The following is a 17,831-nucleotide window of genomic DNA, read 5'->3' as shown; positions in this document are numbered from 1 at the left end:
AATTCCATAGTTTGGTGTAATCAAACCCCCATTCTCCCCCCAATCTCTTTAACCTATCTTTATCCCACACCAACACTGTGCTCTAACTACTTTGAATTACATACAGTTCCCTGAAATTATCACACTACATAACAACTTACTGCCTTTGCCCATGCTCTTCCTTTCTCTGAAATACTTTTTCTTTACTTGGATATCTTATACTCCTTTAAAACAGTAGAAAAGTGTAATAGCAGTCATTAATTCTACTCACATATCTTCCAGTTTTCCTCTCCCTCTGGGTAGAGAAGATATTGCACTTCACAGTCCCCCTTTTGAAATTTGTTTTGACCAATAAAACTCTTAATGCCAGTGCATAATTAGCCACTCTCTTCCCATTGCTGCATCTGGATCATGGAAGTATATGAGCTTCTCTACCAACACATTTTAGACATGTAGTCTCTGTGAGAAATAAACATTTGTTGTGTTAGGACACTGTGAATTGGACTTGTTTGTTCCTATAGCCTAACTTAGGCTATTCTGGCTGATTAAAAAAAAAAAAAGTTGCCTTTCTCAGGAAGCCTTCCATGAGCCCAACACAGTCTGACTCAAATGCTGTTTCTCCAAATGATGATAGCTTTGTATTCATACCTCATTACAACACAACACTGTAGTAAGATGGCTGCTATAACCATCCATCTCCCTTCAAACAGTCCTTATAAGGGCAGGAACTGTGTATTTCATCTCTGTATTGCAGAGGCAGCTTTTAGGTAAACAGGTTTGAGCAATGGAATATAGAAAAAGACCCATCAGGAGCCCACCTCAAAATATCCATAGGCCCTAACTGACCAATAGTCTACTTACAATTAGGTACAGATAACCAAAAAGGAGAATTCCATAGGAGGTTATACCGCCTCACCTTCCCCTTTTAAATAAACAGCTTCCACCCACCACCTCCTTGCAGACAGCCTCTCCTCTGCCATTCTGCCCACCTCTCTCCCTTGTGGTATTTTCAATAAACTTTTGCCTCTTTTGTTCGCCTCAGGGGAACTCTTTCACCCCTGCACCACAGCTTCTACCTGATCGGCGCCCCCCCCATCCAATGAAGAGATGCTTCATTTGGACGCCACATGTAGGGTCACCAATTAGCACAGTGCCTCATTCACTGACCACGTTTGCTAAGTTAACTGGTAATTCATTCATTCACTTATCAAGAACCAAGAACTACTCTAGTCGCTAGAGATAGAGTAATACCAAAGAAAAAAAAAATCTGCCCTCATAGGAACTGATTTTCCTGTGAAGGATAATGACAATAAGCAAGACAAGTAAGTATAAAATATATAGTTTATTATATAGCGATAAATGCTAAGTAGAAAATAAAGAACAGGGACATATGGATGGTGACCAGGTGATCTTGTAATAAAGACCCAAAGGAAAGTAAACAATGTGCTATACAGATATCTAGGGAAGAGCATTCAATAGAGAGAAGGGTATAAAAATCCTGAGGGGGAACATGCCTAGCATGTTCAAAGAACAACAACGGAGCCAGTATGGTTGGGCAAGTGAGTGATTAGAGATGAAATTAAAGCAATAACAAGGAACCATCTCTTGCAGAGTCCAGTTTAAGAGCTTTTAGCTTTTATTTTGAATGAAACAGAGAGCCATTGAGAAAAGTTCTGCGTGGAGGAAGAGGTGGAAGAGGATAGCAGAGGATAAGGTCAGAGATACAATGGGGGCCCATATTCTTTGGTTGTATAACATATTTCCTCTTCCCACAAAACAGGTGAAACACAGATATACCAATTAATCAAGAAAGGTTAAAAATGACATTGAACGACATTTTATGATGATCTCAATCTGCTTATTACTTACTATACAGAGACAATGATTATAATCCATATATAACTACCAAAATATAGTAATGTACCAAAGTATCATAGTGTATCAAACATAAGAGAGATCAAGTACAAAGAGAGAGAGAGAGAGATATCAAGTGCTTAAAGTAGAAACAAATCCTAGTAGACAATAAAACTAAATGATTTAAAAAATCAGATATAGATTTATAGCTCTAGGGACCTTGCTCTATTTATTTGGATTTGCCCAAATACAAAACAAATAAAAATAAAATCATTCTCCCATTGTAATACCGCCTTCTATAAAAACTACATTCCAAACTCAAGTTCATTGCCAGAAGCAAACAAACAAAACCAAAACAAAACAAAAAAAAAAAAAGTGAAAGAAAACAAACCACAAGTCAAAACACCTTTTGCCAAATGTTAAATCAAATAAACACACCTTGTGTTGTGTCCTTGATGCTGCCAAGTCTGAACTCTGGAGAGCTGCCAAGGGGTAAGATGTTTCCAAAGGCAAGATCTTTACTGAGGAAGCTGCGCTTGCATTCCTGGCAAATTCAATTCCAGATACCAATAACAATGCTCTTGGTTGCTTTTTCTTACTGGAATTCAAAGTAGAGTATATGGAAACATTATAAATGGATGACCTCCAGTGCTCTAATACCTACAAAATAAAATCACTGTGGTAGCATTTTCTAAGAGGTGTTTCTTGGTTTGCTAAGTCTGTTACACATTCAATTGAATTAAGTTTCTCTGGTCAAATATACTCAGAAAATGTTGCATATCATGCTCTTTTTTCACAAAGCATACCTTCAAAAACAAAGCTCTGAGAAATCCTGTAATAGAGAAGCCTATTTAAATTTACTTGACCCAATGTGTCTAAAATTTATTTAATTAAAGACCCCCTTTACACTGTAATAAATACTAACATTATTTCTGCAGATCACACTTTAAGAATGCTTCATTGTATAGTAATTATCTAAAAAGTAGTTAGAGATGTATTCACTATATTTTAGAATTGAATAGGAATATAAAGAGACCAATTCGAATTTGTTCTCTGTTAGTAATTTGTACAGGGTCAACCTATAAAAATAATTTTATTTATTTAACCATAATTGCTTAAATATGTTACTTTCTAAACTAATGCCCATTAAAAAGCAAGAAAGGAAACAATCAAATACTAGATGATTTATTCATTTTTGTTTGACAAATATTTACTGAATACCTATTTTGTGCCAGGCACTGAACTTATCTCTAGTTTTATATTGCAATTGTTCTTATATAGATAAGAGTATCAAGTTTAAATGGTTCCAAACCATTGTCTCATAATAATAACACCAACTCAAAATTTAACCCCAAGCATTTGAGAACACAAGTTTCACTAATTCTAATCATATCATTAAAAATAGCTTGCAACCTTTAGGCTGTTTTTAAATAATGATAATAATCCAGCTCAAGCATGAGAATACAAAAGCATAGTCTTTTAAAAATGGTGCTGCAAAAGAATAAAATTGAAGTCTAACATGGGAAACAAAGGCAAAAAGAAAAACTAAATTTCCTTACTACGTACAGCCCACTGCCAAGCCCTTGAAACAGGCAGAGTGACATTCCTCTAGGGACTCAACTGCTTCGATGTTAATACTTTGCTAAGGGCTAAAGGCAATCTTAATCTGACCCTCAGGATCCTGTAAGTCTACTTTAACATATAAAAATCTCTTTGGAAACATCTTTTCTATCACCGTCTCCCCCTCCAAGATGCATGTTGGAATCATCCCCCAAGCTTATGACCCACTGACAGACAATAATAAATGACCTCTTCCCAACAACAGCTAGTCCCCTCAATGTCCTAGAAATCCAAAATTCCTTAGAGACTTAACATTATCCCTAACCCCTCCCAACTTGAAAGTTTATATAATCAGCCACTCTTCATGACCCCAGAGCAGCAATTTCTGAAAACACAGTTCCGTAACCCTGTGCTTTAATGAAACCACCTTTTTGGACCAAAGATGTCTCAATAATTCTTTCTTGGCCATTGGCTCTGAATCTTAACATCTTTCCTACATCAAAGTCAAGTTTTACCATACACAAAATTTAACTTAAATGAATCACAGACCTAGAGGTAAATACTGAAATTATAAAAGGCTTAGAAGAAAACAGAGGATAAAACTTCATGACCTTGGGTTAGGCAATAGTTTCTTAGATATAACACCAAACATACAAGCAAGAAAAGAAAAAATAGGTACATTGGACTTCATCAGAATTAAGAAGAACCTTTGTGCTTCAAAGTACATGACCAAGGAAGTGAAAAGACAACCCAGAGAATAGGAGAAAATATTGGCAAATCACATATCTGATATGGGTTTTATACCCAAAATGAAGAACTCTTACAATTCAATAGTAAAAATGGAAATAATCCAAATTTTAGAAGACAAAGGACTTAAATAGAGATTTCTTCAAAGAATAAAAACAAATTGCCAATAAGCACATGAAAAGACATTAGATTTCATTCATCACTAGGGAAATTCAAATCAAAACTACAATGAGAGATACCACTTCACTAGACAGACAATAAGACGTGTTAGTGAGGATGTAGAGAAACTAGAATCTTCATACCCTGCGGGTGGAAAAGTAAAATGGTGCACAGCCATCTTCAAAATAATTTGGTCGTTCCCCCCAAAACCATAGAGTAACCATATGACCCAGCATTTCCACTCCTAGATATTCACCCAAGAGAAATGAAAACACATGTCCACATAAAAACTTGCATGAATGTTCATAGCAGCATATTCTTCTAGCCAAAGAACAGATAAATAAAATGGGATATAACCATTCAATAGAGTATTATTCCACCAAAAAAGGAATGAAATATTGATACATGTGACACCATGGGTGAACCTTGAAAACATTCTAAATGAAAGAAGCCAGTCACAAAAGTCCAGTTAATACATCATTCCTGTTGTTCTCTTTATATGAAATGTCCAGAATGAGAAAATATATAGAGACAGAAAACAGGTTAACAGTTAGGTAAGGCTGGAGTGAGAGCAGAAGAGATGGGGCATGACTGATAATGGGTACAGGGTTTCTTTCTTGAGGTTATGAAAATATTCTAAAATTACATAGTGGTGATGGTTGTACAGCTTTGTGAATATGCTACAAAACTTCTGAATTGTACATTTTAAAATAATAAATTTAATGGTTGTGAACTACATCTCAATAAGGTTATTAAAATAAAAGAATCATAATAATATATATCTGTAGTCCTTATCTAAAATGTTTGGGCCAGTTGTGTCTTAAAGGTTTTTAGATTACAGAGAGGTAATATGTCTCATCTACTGTAATTACAAAACAATCCTAGAGGAATGTAGGGACAGCATATTAATACTTCATAGCAAAATCTTATCACTATTGACAATGACTAGAAAAGTAAACACTACATAAATAGTTCCATGTCATTTTAAATATAGTTTTGTCTCAACTGAGTTTATGTAATACTTGGGGGAAAATTTATTTTGCAAAAACCTTTTTTACTAAGAAGTTTTAGGTTTTGAAAATGTAAATAATGGGTGTTAGACCCTTATTAATAATGATGATTAATATTAGCAATAATCATATCAGCAGTTTCCATTTACTGTGCTTTACATGTCACATATATAATCAGAAAGAAATTCTCATAACATTCCTGTGGGACAAGTACAATTAACTCCAACTGGGAAAGCTGAGTTTCCTAATGATTAAGTGACTTTCCTAAGCACACACAGTTAACAAAGAAAAGGGCAAAGATTTGAATGCAAATCTATCTAATCATAGAGCATACTCACTTTCCTCTACAATGAAGAGTATGTTCAGATCATCCCTCTGAGATATAGACTTCAAATCTATAAAATGGAGTAAAGAACTATATATATCAGAGATTATTGTAAGAATGAAATGAGATCATTTTATGAAAATAATGTGACAAATATAAAAGTCCATATAAATGTGAGAAAATATTACCTGGAATACTATTTTTATTATATATCTAAATCATTGTTTAAAGTGAGATACAGTTTTAGTCCAATTCTTTACAGGCATTCACAATACACTAATTTTATTTGAATAAACACTAAGCATTAAACATTGTTTTTTAAATATCTAAAAAAAGAAAATCAAAATGTGTTAAAATGGTCCATTACTAAACGTCTATCTCAAGTTTCCATAAAGTTTTTATAAGCCATATGTAAAACTGGTGCAGTGTGCAAACATATATATTGTGTTTGGTCTTAAAGTAGTTCTGTGTACCCAGGAGAGGCCAGATTATTTTTTTCACATTCTAGGTAACTTCTTAATCTTTTGAAATCTTAAAATTATTTCAGTTTATTTAACAGCCTGCTCACAAAAGTTTATGTACCATTTAAGTTCCTATGATAATTAGAGGATTATCTATATATCCTCCCTCAAGGAAAATGTTGTTATAAATAGGACATGCAAGGGTATAACCCAATGCAACTTCTGTTCCACGATGGTATATTCTTAGCATTAAAAAAATTTAGGGAGTGCTATATTTGAAAATTTAAGAACCATTATTCTAAAATACTGATCCAATCACATGGGCTTTACAGTATAAAAATCTGAAATGGATCCTCACTGCCTATAAGATGAAAATTTCTTTGTATGGCATATAAAACAGCCATCTCGGCCTGGGCCAGCAGGTCTTTATTGCCTCTACTCCAGCCACTTTTCTGTGTTCCAGCCACTGAATTTCTTTCATTTCCCAACTATGTGATCCTATTGACAGCTTAGTAGCTTTACAAATCTTGTTCTCTTTGCCTTGATGTTATTTTAGCCCCAGCCTTACCTATCTTAAATTCACAGGCATCCTTCAAAACCTCTTTCAAAGCCACTCCCCCTATATAATTCACCTATATCTGCCAAACAGATCTTTGCTGATTAATTGATTGATACGTAACTTAATACAGTACATGCTTATCTCTATAAGTACACAGATTTTTGGTATACATAAAGTATTACTATTTCTTACAATACTGCAATAATTAACTGAATGTCTTTGGAAATGAAATTCTACAATCTTTACATGAGTATGTTTCATTCATGGCTCAGAGATGAAAAAAAGAAATTTTGTATGATCAAATATAAAGAATAATAGACTTATTTTTAACCCCAATCCATATAAGACCAAGAAAAGCAGGGGCTGGGGGCGGGGGGTAGAACACTGCAAGGCAATTACTGAGTAAATTTGGGTACCTTGAAATAAAAAGAAAATTCCAATCTTATACACTAAAGTTTATAGTTTAGGGCAAGAGTTGCAAACTTTTCCTATAAAACACCAGATCATACATTTTTAGGCTTTGAAGTTTGAGGGAAAATCAAATTATAACTGTGTCGCAGCAATTTGTAGTGCTCTGAGCAATGCAAAGCAACACACCCACACATTTGCTTATCTGCTGCAACTACTCAACACTGCTGTTTAAGCACCACATACAATATATAAACATATGTGTAGCTATGTCCCAAAAAAAAACTTTATTTGTAAACAAAATTTAAAATTCATGCTTACACCACAAAATATTGTTTTTTCCAACCATTTAAAAGCAAAAACTATTCTTAGTTCACGGGTCATAAAAAACAAGCAGTGAGCCAGATTTAGGTAGCCCATGGATCATAATCAGCTGATGAATGGTTTAAGTATATATTTTTTCCTAGTAAATAGATCCCCCCACAGAGCCTCCAGAAAGGAATGCAGCCCTAGTGATGCCTTGATTTCAGCCCACTGAGAACTATGTCAGACTCCTGAACTACACAGATCTATAAGATAATGAATTTGTGGTTTTTAAAGTCACTAAGTTTGTGGCAGTTTGTTAAAGCAAGAATATAAACTAATACAGTTCTCATTTTTGGTTTCTTCCTCATCATTTCGTTTTGCCTTTTTATCTTTCTACTGTCACTTAATCATTGTCTGTCCTTTTTATATGGAGTTCCCCTATCCACAGAGGCCATGAATTCTTGTGTTAGATGTAAAAGAATTTCCTCAAATGTTCTCCTGTAGCTTAAAACTCTAGATTTTCACAGGTATTTCACTGAATCTTATGATTAACTCTTCCTTGGATTTGTGGGGGGTTTTGATTCTACTCTATTCATTTCAAATGCTAAACCTACCCAGAATATTTTGGCATTGAATAAGACTATACAGATTATTTCTACCTAGTCGAGTCTTTTCCTAATGTATGTATGTATGTATTGGGGGGGGTGGAGATGTTAAGGAGAGGAGAGGAGGCAGAGGATGGACACCTAGGAAATATCAAAATGGAATCAGATACTGGTTCTTTTTTAAATTATACTTTTCCATCCTTAAAAAAATCTGATATGACCCTGCCCAGAGAGATATACTGTGAATAATGAGAATGTATTATAATGTTCAAGCACATTCTTCATAAAAATGGAAGAACATCATAAATCTTCAACTGTATATATTCAGTTATGAGGAACTTGATGCCTGAACCATTATAAACCACCCCCCACTCCACCCAAAATAATGTATCTACTGCTGGAGCTAAACCAAACCTTTCAGTCCAGTGTACCTTCTACCTAGTGTAGTTATAAACTATAATCCACAAGTAGGATTTTGTCACAGGTATCCATATAATTTATTATTCTACATCCTAGAATATTTGAATATTTTTAATATCTATGATAAAATGTTTTTTGGGTTTAACCATCTTGTTTTTCTTTGCCAAAATTTTAAGTTGATCAGTCTAATTAGTCTGCCAATTTTGCAACTATATCACTACATAATACTCCTTTTTAAAAAAAAACGTTTTCTTTATTTATTTGAGAGAGAGAGAGCACGAGAAGGGAGAAGGTCAGATAGAGAAGCAGACTGCCCATGGAGGTGGAAGCCTGAAACAGGACTTGATCCCAGTACTCTGGGATCATGACCTAAGCTGAAGGCAGTCGCTTAACCAACTGAGCCACCCAGGCACCCACTACATAATACTTCTATAGAAGAACTAAGCATCTTTTTAATCCTGTTGTCATTCTCCATATTCAGTGGCTTGAAATCCATGAAACTGATAAGAGCCTCTCACTTATGCAACTGTCTCCACCTTCTGATTCAACGAAACAGAATTTGTTAAACCTCTGAGTACAGAGTATTTATCTTTCTATTGTTTAACATTCCCAAATTAAGAAGCTAAGAAATCATTTTTTCTTTTTCATGAAACTATATACCTATTTCCCTCTGTTGTTGCAAAGATACGTACCAGGTATGGATGTAAGAAGTGTGAAAAGATTTAGCTCTAGGAATCTATGATCCTTATTTGTCCAGTTAGATATGTCTTGAGGATATCAAATATTATAAAATATGCATCACTATTTTCCCTTAATATTATTTTAGACATTCTGGGAGAATACCAAAAAATGACAATTTCTAAGCAATATTTTTATTAAAACCTTCACACTTAGAGCCAAATCTGTTGATATCAAAAATATGAATACAGAGGAACAAGGACTAGGGAGAAATCTGGCCTACCCTCATGTTTCCATGTGGCAGAACTTCACAGAAACAGTGGTTCTCAAAGGAGGTATTTCTGGCATTGGAGGAGGGGAAGAAAATTCTTCATTGAGTTGTACTTCTATATTACACAGTGTCCCAAAAGCCAGTAGCTTTTAAACACATAGTAATAATCTAAAAACACCTCCACGTATTTCAAATGACCCAAAGGGATCACCCAGGGTGGAAAATCAGAACACTAGGTTAACAGTCCTGGCCTCAGATCCCACTGCTTACTTGCGGCTTCCCAACAGGAGTGTTATCTGATTGATGGCTGAAATCCATTGGTCCATATTACTCCAATTGGTAGACAGTAACTACTGCAAATCTGTAAATACTAGAGGTTTTCCTTCTTTTATTTCACTCTCCTCCCTGGACCATGCCTATCAGTAATTCTGGTTAAGTGCATCTTTTCTGCAAACTGAAATTTTCTCTCACTGAAGTCTAAGTTCTGAGAAACAAAGTGGAGGTAGAAAGGGAGAGGAAGTACTAGTATTCGTTTCTATTCTCCTATCGAAATTATTATGCCCAATCAACTATTTAGTAATGAAGCTGATATTGTAAACTCCACCTGTTTACAAACTCAAGAGTGAAAAAAAGCTATTATTTATTGAGGCCCTAAAAACTTTAATTTCATTAGAATGCTTTCTCTGATCCATTTGTCTTTATACAAGCTTCTCTACCAGAAATGGAGTTAAGAAAGGATAATCAAATAGTAAACAATTAAAATGAAATTATAAATGTTAATAAAGAAAACAAGTGCTCCTATATACTCTTATGTTTATTATAAAAGCCATATATGTTTTCTTTTGTCAGTGTTTTCCCTAATGATAATATCTACTACAGATGTCCACTTTATTGACAAACCTTGATAAGAAAATTCAGCAAACAAAATAACCTCATTTATAGCCTTTTATTTAAATATAGAAATCAAGAAAAGAGCCACAGTGGAACCAACCACAATATTTTTTAGCCACAAGAAATTAAAATAGTACAAAAGATGACTCACTTAAGTTGTAGAAGAGAGTCTAGGAGTCAGGTTATGGTATTCAAGTGGCATATGCTAAACATAATCAGTTTTTCTTTGTCTAAAATGGACTTTGATAGAAGAGAAAGTTTATGTATTTAATGTTAATCTCAAAAATACCATATCACATTTTCTCAAAATATTTGACAATAATTTCTCTTTCTACTGGCATAAGTGTAAGAATATCCTTTTAAGAGAATGATCAAAAGGTATTTGAAAAAAATTACAGCTTACATGGTTTTGAAATGACAGCAACAATCTATTGGTAGTTCCTGTTTATTAAATAGTAAAAAAAAAAAAAAAGTATTGGCTTAAGATTCTGAATTAAAGCAAACTGTGGTAAATGCATTGTGGAAGAAAGGAAAAAGACCCAATTCTTTTCTCAACTATATACTCAGTCTCTCTTTGAGATGAGGCAAGGGGGAGAGTAATTTCCTTATCCCTCAAGAAGTTGATCAAAAATAGGATCTTAATCCAAAACCACTTATGCTTCCAACTGTGTCTTTCTCTAAGGGGAGAGTCAATAGCTTTCCTTGGGTTCTCAAAGTGGTATATAGCACCAAAGAGGTTATTCATCTTTGGATTAGAAGGTAATCTTTTCCAATCCTTTCAGGCTATGTGTCCTTTCCAAATCCTTCCAGGCTTTGAAAAACCAGTGATGTCAAGTAAGGGGGTAGAGGGATGTCACACAAAACATTTAAGGTGCTATGTAACCAGAAATATCACAGAATCATTAACATAAAGGAGAGAACTACAGACCCAGAGTAGTTCCAATGATAAAAGAAGTTGCAAAGGAAGTTTGAAAATACTTTAAGCTGAATAATCATACTTCTGTGTTTACAAATTCAGATTATACAGACAAAAAGATAAAATGTAACATTTTATATCTGTAGATCTTTAATAATACTTTCATAATCAATTATCCCTTCTTACTCTTTAGGAACAAAGGGCACAGAAGCCCCACTTTATAGATGAGAAAAGTTATGAAAGTTATTGCCCAAGGACAGTATTTCCTAACCCTGCCTGTTTTCTGACTTATAGGCCAAGGTTCTCACCAGTGTTATCAAGCAGTACAAGCTTCCTTCTTGGGGATTTATACAGTAAACCTAGCAGAAGGAAGTAAAAGCAGTTTTTAGCTCCTTTTGTGTTTTCTCTCTGGAATGTTTGTTCTGCTGAATCATTTGGGGCCAACTGGTACAAGCAAAGAGATCTCAAGTGGCTTTCTGTGGTTACCATCTTATAGTTAATCATTGAAGGTGAGTCAGTGAAGCCAAGGGGCTTTACACGCTTAATATTAACCACTCTCCACAGAAGAGATGGAGATCATGTATTGAGGCCCGTCCAAAAATGAATAGCCTCAACTTCCTGAGCTGCTCATTGTGCCCAAACGAGCACCAGTGAGAAAAAGAATTCTAGGCAGAAGAGACCAGATCTCCTATCCACCTTTCCCTAGCCACCCACATGGACACCAATACTTTGTGGGTTCAGGGATTCACCAAGAACCAAGCAAAGATCCTCTCCCCATCCCACTCCAGCGCCCCCCTCCTCCATGCAAATAAAGCCACCTCACGCTGCCTGTTTTGGTCTGCAGATGCTTATTAAGAAGGAAAGGCGGGGGAAAGTACGGAGAAGGGTACTACAGGGGAGGGACGCCAGAGAACTACAGACCCGGAGCCGTGAACAATAAAATAGGCGAACGCGAATTAACTGACAGCACAAGGGAGCCAATCCCTAGCCAAGTGAGAGGTCGGTCTCGGGAGGTGGGCGGGACTAAAATTTCCAAGGCCCAGGGCCCCAGCCCGACACGCTGGCAGGGCGGGAACCGCGCGTTCCTTAGGAACAGCGGCGGCCACGCCCGCCCCGCACCCCAACACCAGACCCACCATCCCCACCCCCACCGCGAGCGTCCTGTTCGCCAGAAGGGGTCCTTAAGTTATTACCGTACCTACTGGGTTTCCCGGGCTTCGGGTTCCCCCTCTTCCAGAGCCTCCCTCCACAAGGCCCGCCCAAGTGCCGCTCTCGGAGGCGGAACGACCATCTCCTAAACGCTTTGGGGGCTCGCTAAGGCCGTGCGCCCACTTTCAGTCCCTGACCCCGAGCTTCCCTGGCAGGGCCTCCCCAGCTCCCTCGCCCTCGCCGGACACACACACCTCAGCTCAGCCAAGGCAAGGGCCGACAAACTTCGTGTCTGGCTGGAAATGTTGCTGTCCACGGTCCTGTCACTCAGAGGCAGGGGCGGGACGAGCCGGCCGCACACCCCTAATCCCAACGGGCGGTACGAAAAGAGGCGGGGCTCGGCGGAAAGGGACGCGACCAGTCCCCAGCCCGCGCTCCGATTGGTCAGTCTCTCTCCCGCCTGTGCGTGGGTCGCGGACGCCCGGGAGCCGGTCCTTGGGCCTCTTCTTCCTCCAGCGTGGAGTCCCAAACTCCAATACTTGATTTACGAGGTGACCCCAGAAATCAGAAATAAGGACTATAACTCGTTTGTGAAATATAAAACACGAGAGTACGTTCTTTTGATTGTTGAAGGCTTCTCGCCTAATACACACATTCCCCATCCCCACTCTCTGGGGAGCATACCTTGGAGGAAGCATGAACTATCTCTGAAAACAACGTTGTTTGCAGATTGAAGTTTTTCACAGATTAATTAATCTAGGAAAAGTGATTCCTGAATCATGAGCAACAATAAAACAATAAAACTTTGGAGGTTTTCAGTCCAGGTATTCAGTTTTCACGTCTACGAAATGGGAATGAAATACTAAGATATTATTTTTGGAAAGCATTTGACAGTTGAATGATTTATACCTTATAATCCCGTACTCCTCTCAACACCCAACAGAGCTGTTACTATCCAAGGCCTATGAACAATGAAACTGAGGCTCAGATAGGTTACATTTATTCAATCATTCAACAAATGAAAAAGTGCCTGTAGTCGTTATTTTTTACTGTGGCAAATTGAATTTAAAATTCTTTTAAAAATTATGCGATTTCCAATTTAATTTTTCATTTTTCCCCTTGCACCAGTGTAAGTCATTTTCCTGTAGGCCAGCCCATCGTAGTTTCCAAAAAAAAGCCCTTGAGAAGGGAAATAGCACACAGAATAAAGAAGGACTGAGACAAATATAAATAGACTAACTAGAAGGTCTCTGAAATCTCTCAGGATATCAGGACCAGGAATTGAATCCAAAATGTAATTTTATTTTCTTTTCTCCTAAATCATTTGCTGGTCTCCAGTTCCTCTCCTAGAAATAAAGGTAGAGTTAAATGAGATTATCTTAATACTCTTAACCAGATTTGTATGCGTGTGGTTTTAAAATAGTGCAACCCTTTTTTCCTTCTATATTAAACCAATACCCAGAAGTGTTTATCTTGTCTGATACAGTAGTAATAATAACAGAAAAAACAAAACAGTATTTCTGGACAAGTACTTTGAGACTGAATTAAAAACGTCCACTATACTATGATAAAATTGTTGGGATAAAAGACACATTCCAATTGCAAATGATTTTATTCTCTTGTCCTGCTGAATTTTCAAATTCTTCTGAAAGCTCACTAACTATAAATACCTCTCCACAAAATTTCTTGATTTGTATGACTCATGATCACCATTATGTTTCTTTAATCTTTTAAAAATATTTGGTTTTAGACTAAAAAGAAAGAGCTATGATTGTATATTAATAAGTATGTTATATAAATAAATACTGTAAGATTTAAATAAAAGTAGTGAATTATTTATTTGAATCCTTTTTCAATTGCATCAAGTAAGTACAGCAAATGCATTTGTTTAAATATTCTCACATATATAAGAGATTATACATTTAAATAAATGTATTGTATGCATGTAAATGTGTAATCATTGAAATAAACACAGCTGTATATTTCCCATATGTTTAGCTCCAGATGTTTGAAGCATACATTCAAATTTATGGAACTCTACCTTGGTATCTAGTTAAACACCCAGTAGAAAATACTGTGCTTCATATACGTAAGAATACATATCAAAACTCTGTATGCAATGAGGAAATAAGGTTAGAACAATGAATAATGAGTCTCTGCCACTGAATTTCTTATCTTGAACATTTTCTTTTGAAATAGCTTGTCCTGGTGAGTTGTTCTGCAAGCACTTTACTATTTTATAAAATGAGCACTAGCCAACTTACCCTATATGAATGAGACTATTGCAAAGTAGTTTCGCAAGTATTTATCCAAATAGTTAAACCCCAAAAAATAATTTTCTAGTTAACTTCCCCACTTTGGAGTAGGAGAGTCTCATGTTATCCATGCTTCAGTTGTTTATTTTTTAACTTATGCTTCTGCTCCAATAATTTGAACATATATAATTTGAAATTTCTCCATCTGCTCCAATACTTTGAACATATATAATTTGAAATTTCTCCATAGGCACCAATATACATTAGAAGAAATTATGAAGTACAAACTAACCTAATATGAAATAAAATGTATCTTAGGGATACTGAACAAGAAGTCAGTGACTAATGTAAAATTAAAGCATCCAGATGTATGTTATGAATATGCTTTTTTTTAGTTTTATTTTATAATTTTTTTTCAGTGTTCCAAGATTCATTGTTTATGCACCACACTCAGTGCTCAATGCAATATTGCCTTCCTTAATACCCACCACCAAGCTCACCCAACGCCCACGCTCCTCCCCTCCAAAACCTTCAGTTTGTTTCTCAGAGTTCTTTACCACGTAATGACAGACATGCTACATTTAAATTTGTGATAAATTGAAATATAAATTAGAACCTAATAATTATATGTGCTAACACTTTGGTCTAGATGAAATGTGCATATAACTTGAAATTTGGGAGTACCAATTTGGATCATTTGCAGAAATTATGATTCTGTCAAAATATATGAAATTCATTGGGTATATTAAAATAAGAAATATAATATCAAATTATTTAATATTTTTCAGCAGTTCTTTGCCTTAAATTTTTAAGTTTAAATATCCAAATTAGCTCTCTCGGTAGCTGGAAAATGGCTGTGTAATAGGTCAAATATGCATATTACTCTTTCTGTTCAGTCATCTTAGAATATAAGGAGACATTTGAGGTGAATTTTGTTTGAAACATGTAAAGAAATTATTTTTCATGTGAATTCTTTTAAGAAATCCCTGTGATCGCAAAGTCTGCCTGAAAATCTTGGTTTTAGCCCATAGTACTATATTGAAACCACTCAATAAAACCTTGAAAATGGGTATGCTCTTCTTAAGGAAAAAAATTCCTTTGCAAAATTCAGAAAATTAATGATAAAATTTTTTTTCATTAATTTGTATAATATTTGAAATTATAGCTATGTAGCACATATATAGAATGAACTCCCTGGGAAGAACTAACATACATTATTAAATACATTTTTCTGTGTTTGTTTGATTTTTGATTACTTCAATGCAAGATTGTCTCTGAAATCTGAAATAAAATTATATCTCAAAATATTCTTCAGATGATACAAGAATTATTTCACATGCGTGGAAGAAAGATCACAAATATTTTTAATCACAAAGATTACAAATATTTTGAGGATACAATTTCAAACGTATAGCTGCTAGATATTTCTTTAACTGACAAATGACATGTAGATAAAAGTTAGTCAGTTGAAAATGTTCACATTTACTTTTTTTTTCAGTTTATTGAAATTTAATCTAATATGATAATGACTGTTCTAAAAACAAGATAGTTTACAAATAATTCGCTGACAGCATTTTTTTTCTCTTCTTAAGTGTACACATAATAATAATGGCCTTTTTTCAGTTGATAGCCCCCTTATAATTCAGGAGGCAAATCATTAATCAAAACTGCTTTGATCTCATGCCCCTTCACTCTCAAAACAAGGCTTCTGAATTCCTCACATCCAGAGAAAGGAGCAAATGCAGGTTTTCATAGTTTTCACTGCTACAGGACAGAATTGAGGCACAGCATCTCAATGTACTCAATGTACAAAGTATTCCAGAGCCCACTTACCAATACTTCACATGTTCTTTTGCTTATTGTCATTCATCACTTTTTAGTGTACTTTATACATAATTTACCTGTTTGCTATGTGAACCACTTATTATATTTCTCTACCTCAAGAATGTAAGTTAAAAGAATGTAAGTTGCTCGAGGGTAGAGATCCTGTCAGTTTTTAACTGATGTATGCCAAGTGCTGAGATCAGTGCCAAGCACCTAATGTAAACTCAAGAAATTTTTTATTAAATTAATTGTTCTGCATAGTTGTGATTAATTTAGTTCCATGCAATACTCTAATGCATGAATATGCCACAATCTCTTCCTCTATTGAAGGGCTTTGGGGCTCTTTCCGGTTTGTTCTATAATAAATAAGGTGGTTATAAACCTTCTTATGTAAGTTTCCTGGTGTCGATTTTACAAGACTTTCTCTTTGGTTTATGACTATGAGTAGCATCACAGATTTGTAAAGCATGGCACATTCTAAATGAAAATATAATACTAAACTTTTTCCCCAAGGTGTTGTATTATTTTGCCCTCCTACCAGAAGCATTTGTGAGATTCAAATGTATTGACCTTTCTAGAAAACCAAATTTCAACTTTGTTAACTTTCTCATATTTGCTTTCTATTTCAACAATTTCTGTTTTTCTTCATTATTTCTTTTTTCTACCAACTTAATTTTATTCTACTATATACTTAGTAGAAAGTAAGATCATTGATTTAAATTGTTATCCTTTAAAATTGTGGGCATTTAAAACTAGGAAATTACTTCTAAAGACTGCTTTAGTAATAGCCCATAAATTTTGACATGTTGTGTTTTAATTAGCATTCATATGAAAATATTTTTAAATTTCTGTGAGTTTTATCATGGGGTTATTTATTTTGAATGTGTTGTTTGAGTCCAAGTATTTGGGGGTTTTCCAAATATCTTATTTATTATTGACATTTAATTTAATTCCATTGTTGTTAAAGAACATACTCTAAGATTTCAAACTTCTGAAAATTACTGAATAAAATTACTATAAAAATTTATTTTATAGCTGGCCATATGGTTTATCTCAATGATCGTTCCCAGTGTACTTGAGCAGAATGTGTTTTCTGCAATTGTTTGATGTAGTGTTCTATAATTCTAGAATTAATAATATGTATCCTTAAATTATTGCTAAGATTCATCAGTATTATATCCATACAGTATTATATATTTAAGAGTGATCCCTCTATCCCCCTCCTTCACACTGTCCCTAGTTTTCTCCTCTCCTCCAAGCACCCCAGAGCTGGAGTTCACAGTTGCGCATTTCACACACATTACTTTACACTTCCCATTCATGCATCACACCTCACAGATGCCAGAACCTTATGACAGTATAATTCCATTCATCTGCCCCCACTTCATCTTTAGTATTATTGTTATATATGTTTCTTTTAAATGCATTATAAAACCTCAACTTAAAATGTATTT

At 35.2% G+C, this 17,831-nt stretch overlaps 1 protein-coding gene across 5 annotated transcripts in view; it reads right to left on the bottom strand.

Moving 5' to 3' along the window:
- TRIQK (triple QxxK/R motif containing) overlaps positions 1 to 12,645 on the bottom strand; it is a 91,170-nt gene extending 78,525 nt beyond the window's left edge. Inside the window, exons 1-3 of one of the 5 annotated variants that reach the window (XM_046006167.1) lie at positions 12,553 to 12,607; positions 5,648 to 5,704; positions 2,272 to 2,431 (exon numbers count right to left, since the gene is read on the bottom strand). The gene's annotated coding sequence lies outside the window, so the exon portion shown is untranslated. Of the gene's footprint in view, positions 1 to 2,271; positions 2,494 to 5,647; positions 5,705 to 12,347; positions 12,510 to 12,552 lie in introns of those variants that run through there. The other 4 variants (XM_046008153.1, XM_046006932.1, XM_046005499.1 and 1 more) reach the window with 4 other exon arrangements.
- Positions 12,646 to 17,831: the final 5,186 nt, after the last annotated feature.

This window comes from Meles meles, chromosome 1, assembly GCF_922984935.1.
Source record: "Meles meles chromosome 1, mMelMel3.1 paternal haplotype, whole genome shotgun sequence".
In the NCBI taxonomy this organism is placed as follows: Eukaryota; Metazoa; Chordata; class Mammalia; order Carnivora; family Mustelidae; genus Meles; species Meles meles.
The sequence above is the reverse complement of the archived record's forward strand: the minus strand, read 5'-3'. Positions and strand labels throughout refer to the sequence as shown.